The sequence below is a fragment of the Colobus angolensis genome, unplaced genomic scaffold, assembly GCF_000951035.1.
Source record: "Colobus angolensis palliatus isolate OR3802 unplaced genomic scaffold, Cang.pa_1.0 Scaffold86, whole genome shotgun sequence".
Classification (NCBI taxonomy): Eukaryota; Metazoa; Chordata; class Mammalia; order Primates; family Cercopithecidae; genus Colobus; species Colobus angolensis.
This window is the reverse complement of record NW_012122487.1, coordinates 65,925-74,204: the sequence shown is the minus strand read 5'-3', so window position 1 is coordinate 74,204 and position 8,280 is coordinate 65,925.

Genomic DNA, 8,280 nt, shown 5'->3' with positions numbered 1-8,280 from the left:
TTGCCTCAGCCTCCCAAGTAGCTGGGATTACAGGGGCATGGCACCATGCCCGGCTAACTTTGTTTGTATTTTTAGTAGAGACGGGGTTTCACCTGTTGGCCAGGCTGATTTTGAACTTCTGACCTCAAGTGATCTGCATGCCTCAGCCTCCCAAAGTGCTAGGATTACAGGCATGAGCCACCATGCCTAGCCCTCTGTTCCCATTCTAATAGATGTTCTAATACGGATACCGCATTACGGCCTGTAGAGTTAGCCTTCAACTGAAGTAAAACTCAGGGAACACCTTGAGGAAATCCAAGTGAGCAGAACAAGGGCCAAAGCGAACTGAGAAGTGCAGAACATACGTTCCTGGTCCAAATTATAGCGACAAAAGAGAAAAACAGTTTTATGTCACATTAATTAATAAATTTGAGAAAGGAAGATTATTTTACTTATTTCTAAAGAAAAGATAGAGAAAAGCAAAAGATTTATGCTGTGTCAAGGCAGAATATAAAGAGAGTAAAGCAAAACAGATAAGCAGATCAATCCAAATCACTATAATTTTTTTTTCCTGTGATGCTGCCAGGAGCAATGAGTCTAGGAGCCCCTTGATATCCAATCCTTCAAGCCAGCCAGGTTTTTTGTTCAACTTAGAAATTAAGAATTACTTTATTGACACTTTTGCCTATTTATTCTTTGAGATGGGAAGGAAATGATTGAAACACCTCAGAAACAAACTTTATTTCAACAATTGTGCTCACTTTTTGTACAATTCCTTTTTAAAATGTATTGTTTTCTGTTTTGCTATATATAATCAGTGCTGATATTAGTAAAACATACAGGTTTTGAAGATAATTGATAATGATCCAGATTGAGTTTTGGAAACAGAGTCAGTAAAACACAAACATATTTAACTAACCCTGTTTTATAAACAGGAGTAAGCCATTATCATTGTCACCACAAAGTGCTCAGTAGGCAGTGGCTAAAACTGGCAGGAAAATAAATATCTATAGAACATCAACCTGGCTTTATTTTTTTAAGTAAAACAGGAATACAAGTGATGGAGTAAATACACTCAGGTGGCGGATGAGAAAATATTTGGAAAGCTATAAAAAGGAAAATGAAATTGGGCCTGGATAGATGGTTAAGGGCTGTGACAGGTGGACAAACATAAGGAAGGTCATTCCAGAAGGAGACATACCACTAACCAGGGAGCTGAGTAAGGAGGAAACAAAATATTCTCTTGCTTTTAAAGCATACAGGAGGGAAAGCCTAGAGTTAAAAGCCACGATCCCAATCATTTTCTAGAAAAGACTAAAATATTTGCATTTTTAAAAGAGCCAATGGGGACTTACCGATTTTCCCTTTGCTACTAAATATGATCACAAATGTTTAAGAAATCTGATGTGAATTGTTGGGGTAGGTGCATGGAGAAATAAACTAGAGATACAGAGATTAGGGAGCGGATGCTCGAAACTTTGTGATAGAAAATACATGCAACTAATTTTTGTCAGCATGGAATGACTACAATACAGTTGTTGAGGGCAGAAACTATGTTTATATTTATTCACTAATGTGTCAACAATGTGTAGTACAGTATGAAGAACACAGCAGGTTTTCAGGAAAGGTCCACTGGCCATCCCACATGTAGTTTTATGAATGCTAAATACCCCAATTTTCTAAAATGGCCCCAACACTGTATACCACATGTAAATGTACTTTTAAAAGTGCATTGCACAAAGAACCTGGAAATAACAATAATGCATGATCCATTTACAATGATCATGTATTATATTTGGGGGAGGCAGCTGAAGTTTTTCTTAGAGTATAGGATGCAAGGATTGCCTAAAGCAACTTGAAAATATCTTAAGGAAGTTTATTTAAAAAAATATTGATTATATGTTTCCTTCTAGTAAGGTGGCAACATATAAAATAGGAGTCACTGCATAGTCAGTAGTTCTCACTTAAGGAAGAAGGGTGTAAACTCATTGACATAACTCTACTGCCAACTGGGAGGTTTCATAGCAGAAACAGAAAGTTAATGAGAAGAGCCCTTCGTGTTCCAAGCAATCCACTGGTTGTGGCCTCAGCGCACAGAGCGCTATTAACAGAGCCACTTGCAGTTTCACCTTTCCTTGGCAATTCAGGGAAGGCACTTTGATGTGTTTCTTGATTTGCCCCCTGTTGCTTCCTCTTCAAAAGCTTGAGGATAACACTGAGCTTGTATCTCTCAGCCTCAGGTGAACCTCAGTGCAGCAACATTTCAAATTTGGTACCCATCTTTGAAGTGTAGTGGCTTGTACACATTCAAATTCTTGCCCCCAAAGACTTCTTTTCTTGCAATCTTTCCTTCCAAGTAACCACACATCTCTCATACCCAGGTAAATTTAGAGGCTGCAGGTTGAATGAGTAACCTTAATAAAATATCTCCTATTATTTCATTGCTAGAAGTACCACAATTTTCCCCCAGCATCTAAACATAAAACACTTGCAGCATATAGTTTGTTGATTCACCTTCTTTTAATTTACTGTATTTAGTCAAGTGTTGTTTTTAAATGTCCCTTGTGTCCTTCTATCCTTCCTTTCTACCCTTAAAATAGCTGACCTGAGTTAGCTTATACTCAAAAGTAGAATGACATGATCAAGAAGTTGAGAGATTAAGAAGTGATGCATGTCTAATTTCCTGCTCAAGCTTGTGAAATTCCAAGGAATCCCTATATATGGTATTAACAAATAACAGATGCTTCTATATTAATAGAAAATGCATAATGCAACTTTTTTTTTCATTTCATGGGGATTATTTCATAGACTACTGTGCACCTGCTTATCTAGTTTCTTGGGGTAAGAGTGAATGATAAGAGGTGAAAAAAAATACACTGAAATAAGCAAGGCAGTATTTAAGATGTAAGATGAAGAAAATAACACCAAATGATATTAAGAACAAGTAATAATAATATAAACATCTTTTTTCAAAATTTTTGAACAAAATAAATGTCAGGTCTCTAAAGCCTTGTGCTTTGCTATGTATGTAAATAAATCCAAAATATCCTTTCTTCCTTTTTTCCTTCTTTCCTTTGTTCCTTTCTTCCTTCTTTTCTTTCTCTCTCCCTCTTCTCTTCCTTTTTCCACTCTTTCCTTCTTTTTCTCTCTCAATATGTAAAATAGTAAATGAGTATACAGTGAAAATTATGTTTCCCACACATCTTTGTTTTTATCGACCAGGGAGCTGTTCCCAGAAGCAGACAATGTAGCCAGGTTCTTGTGTATCCTCACAAATATATTTTACATATATTCAGACACATATAAATAAAATAAGTTGGTTTCTTATGGATCACATTATATAGTTAGGAAAAGGTTTTGAAAGAGTTAAATGATAAGCTTCAAGGTTATGCAGAAAGTCAGCAATGGAGTTGGGGATGAGCCCAGATTTTCTATTTTACTCTAGGCATTGTGCCATCTTGCAAATTTTTATCTTCTAAATGCCAATATTTCTGCCTTTTGTATGGATGGGCATATCTCCAAGGGTTTTAAATTTGGTTCTGGTTCAATAGCTCACCCTAAGAATAAATGAAGTATATGAATTTCCTTTGTATGCACTATTTCAACCTAAACAAGTAGGTATGTCAGTTTAGGGCTCTTTGCTATTTTGAGGATATTTATGAACATCATACTTAGCTTGGGATGCTTTACTTCTTTTACTGTCTTAGAATTCTGCTTGCAAGTAAAAACCAACCAAACCAAAAACAAATACAATAATAAAGCTTCAGTTTGAAAAGCTTATCCAAATAGTTTGAAATTGTAAAATTTTTTACTTAAATTTGGTAAAAGACATATTCTTCAGGTTCACGTTTCAGGTGTTTACTTTGAATAAATTATCTCAGTTCCATAGGTCTTAGCTTTTCTATAGAACTTTGCCTTTGCTAGCATATTTTCATTACATAGCACTGCAGAGAAGGATTGCCATAAAGATGGGAAGGATTCGTGGGAAGACACAAGGTCTTCAGAAAAAAGTTTAATTTTAAAAAATAAGTAACAAGTATTAGTTCAGCAGATAAAACATATAAACTAAAAATAATTCATGATATCAGTTTTAAATATTTAAAACACCTTCCATTATCAGTAACAAAAAGCCTACCAACCAGAAAAAGCCCAGGACCAGATGGTTTCACAGCTGAATTCTACCAGATGTATAAAGAAGATCTACTACATTCCTACTGAAGCCACTCCAAAAATTGAGGAAGAGGGAATCCTCCTCTACTCATTCTATGAGACCAGCATCATCCTGATACCAAAACCTGGCAGAGAAACAATAAAGAAAGAAAACTTAAGGCTAATATCCTTGATGAACACAGATTCAAAAATCCTCAACAAAATACTAGCAAACTGAATCCAGCAGCACATCAAAAAGCTAATCCACCCCAAACAAATAGACTTTATCCCTGGGATACAAGGTTGGTTCAACACACACAAGTCAATTAAATGTGATCACCACATAAACAGAACTAAAAACAAAAACCACCTGGTCATCTCAATAGATGCAGAAAAGCCTTTTGAGAAAATTCAACATCCTTTCATGTTAAAAACCCTCAACAAGTTCGGCATTGAAGGAACATAGTTCAAAATAATAAGAGCCATCTATGAGTAACCCATAGCCAACCTCATACTGAATGAGCAAAAGCTGGAAGCATTGCTCTTGAAAACCTGAACAAGACCAAGATGCCTTCTCTCATCACTCCTATTCAGCATGGTATCAAAAGTTCTGGCCAGAGTAATCAGGCAAGAAAAAGAAAAAGAAAAACACACACACACACACACAGATAAGAAGAGAGGCTCAAGCTATTTCTTTTTGCAGATGATATGATTCTATACCTACAAAACCCTATAGTCTCTGCACAAAAGAACCTTGATCTAATAAACAACTTCAACAAAGTTTCAGAATACAAAATCAATGTACAAAAATCAGTAGCATTTCTATATATCAACAATATCCAAACTGACAGTCAAATCAAGAATGTAATCCCATTCACAATAACCACAGAAAAATAATAAAATACCTAGCAATACAGCTAAGCAGGGAAGAAAAAGATCCCTATAATGAGAAGTAAAAAACACTGCTCAAATAAATCAGAGATGACATAAATAAATTGAAAAACATTCCATACTTACAAATAGGAAGAAGCACTATTATTAAAATGGCCATACTGCCCAAAGCAATTTACAGATTCAATGCTATTTCTACCAAACTATTAATGACATTGTTCATAGAATTAGAAAAAAACTATTTTAAAATTAATATGAAACCTAAAAAAGAACCTGAATAGCTAAAGTAATCCTAAGCAAAAAGAACAATAAAATTCCATTATTAGGTATATACCCAAAGGAATATAAGCCATCCTACCATAAAGACACATGCGTTTTACATTACCTGACTTCAAACTATACTACAAGGCTACAATAACCCAAACAATATAGTACTGACACAAAAATGAACACATAGACCAATGTAACAGAATAGAGAGCTCAGAAATAATGCCTCACACCTACAACAATCAGATCTTTTCCAAAGCTGAAAAAAACAAGCAATGGGGAAAGGACTCCCTGTTCAATAAATGGTGCTGTAATAACTGGCTAGCCATATGAAGAAGATTGAAACTGGAACCTTCTCTTACATCATATACAAAAATCAACTCAAGGTGAAATAAAGACTTAAATGTGAAAACCTAAAAGTATAAAAATCCTGAAAGATAACCTAGAAAATACCATTCTGGATGTAGGCCCTGGTAAAGATTTTAGGATGGAGACACCAAAAGCAATTGCAACAAAACAGAAATTGACAAGTAGGACCAATTAAACTAAAGAGCTTCTGCACACCAAAAGAAACTATCAACAGTGTAAACAGACACCCTACAGAATGGAGGAAAATATTTGCAAGCTATGTATCCAACAAAGGTTTAATATTCAGAATCTATATGAAACTTAAATTAACAAACAGGAAGAACCTGATTAAATATTGAGCAAAGAACATGAACAGATACTTTTCAAGGGAAGACATACATGCAGCCAACAAGCATATATATATAAAAAAAAAAGCTCAGTATCACTGATCATTAGAGAAATGCAAATCAAAACCACAATGAGATACCATCACACACCAGTCACAATGGCTATTAATAAAATGTCAACAAATAACAGATGCTGGAGAGGTGGCAGAGAAAGAGCAACACTTATACACTGCTGGTGGGAATGTAAATTAGTTCAGCCATGGTGGGAATGTAAATTAATTCAGCCATTGTGGGAAACAATGAGGTGTTTTCTCAAATAACTTAAAACAGAAGTGCCATTCAACACAGCAATTCCATTATTAGGTATATACCCAAAGGAATATAAGCCATCCTACCATAAAGACACATGCATGCAGGTGTTCATCACGGCACTATTCACAATAGCAAAGACATGGAATCAACCTAAATGTCCAACAAAGGTAAATTGGATAGAGAAAATGTGGTACATGTTCACCATGGAATACTATGCAACCATGAAAAAGAGTAGCATCATATCCTTTTCAGCAACACGGATGGAGGTGGAGGCCATTATCCTAAGTGAAATAATACTGAAGGAGAAAATCAAATACCACATGTTCTCACTTATAAGTTAGAGCTGAACATTGAGTACACATGGTCACAAGGAAGAGAACAACAGACACCAAGGCCTACTTGAAGGTGGAGGATGAGAGGAGGGTGAGGATCAAAAAACTATCTATGGGGTACTTTGCTTATTACCCATGTGACAAAATAATCTGTACAGCAAATGTCTGTAACATGTAGTTTCCCTATATAACAAACCTGCACATGTTCCCCTGAACCTAGAAGTTAAATTAAAAAAACAGAAAAATAGAACACTGTCCTTCACCTAATAAAAAATAAGGAAGATATAAGTAATATTTCTATTATGGGTTCCAAATATATTTCTGTTGCAGGACCCCAGATAACTATGTTCCAGTTTCCCTAAACATTTTTGGATGTGTCTGGTTGTGTTCTTTACTCAAAGATCCTTTGGCTATCTTCCTTCCATCAATAAATTGAGTCAATTTTCTCTTCCTTTTAACCTGTTCTTGAACCTTTTGACTTGCTTTGAAAAATATATGTAGTTGAACTAAAGTTATACCACTTCTGGAGCTTAGGCCTTAAGACTCATAGGAAACCTGTTTTCATACTACTAGAGACTGCTAGAGACTGGAGAAAGAGATGTGTAAGTTAAAAGACAGTCTAAAAAAGGGGTCTGAGAGAATGAAAGAAAAGGAAAGAGAGTCTAGTATTTGAGACAGTCCAGCTGAAGAGCAAGAAAGTGAGAGAGACCATCCTGAATTCTTTAGCTAAAATTGTGGATGCAGAAGTAGCCCAGCTGATACAACATAGAGAAGACTTAAGCCATCCCAGCTGAGCTCTGTCTAGACAACTCATGAACAAATAAAATAATTGCTATTTCAGACTTCAGTTTTGAGGTAATTTGTTATACAAAAAATAATTAATATTTTTCTAAAAAAAATCCTACATTCTGAAGGTAAAATTATGCACTGTATTTAATATTCATATTTTATATGACAGTGTCTGTTTGGGCTGCTATAACAAAATAGCATAACCTGCATGGCTTTTTAAAAAAACAGGAATTTATTTCTCATGGTTCTGGGGGCTGGAAAGTTCAAGATCAAAGCACTGGGTGATTAAGTAACTATTGAAAACTCACTTCCTTATAGGCTATGCCTTCTCACTGTGTCCTCACACAGTGGGAGGGGCAAGGAATCTCTCTAGGGACTCTTTTAAAGATACCAATTATGGTCATAAGGGCTCCACCCTCATAGCTTTTGTGTTGTTTTGTTTTTTATTTTTGTTTTTGTTCGTTTTGTTTTTGAGACAGAGTGTCACTCTGTCACCCAGGCTGGAGTAGCAGCCTTGACATCCTTGACTCAACCAATCCTCCCATCTCAGCTCCCAAGTAGGTGGGACCACAGGCAAGCACCACCTAATTTTTTTTTTTCAGAGATGAAGTCTCACTATGTTGCCCAGGATGCTAAATATCATCCAAATCAGGTATGAGTGAGACTCAAAGTGTGATTCATCCTGAGAAAAATTACTTTCCAGCTGTAAACTCATGAAATCAAACATGTTATGTGCTTCTAAAATACAATGGTGAGACAGGAACAGGATAAACATTCCCATTATAAAGAGAGAAATAGGATAAAAGAAAGGAGTGACAAATCCAAAGCCTTAAAGTTCAAGAATAATTGTTTTTGTCTCAATGCTC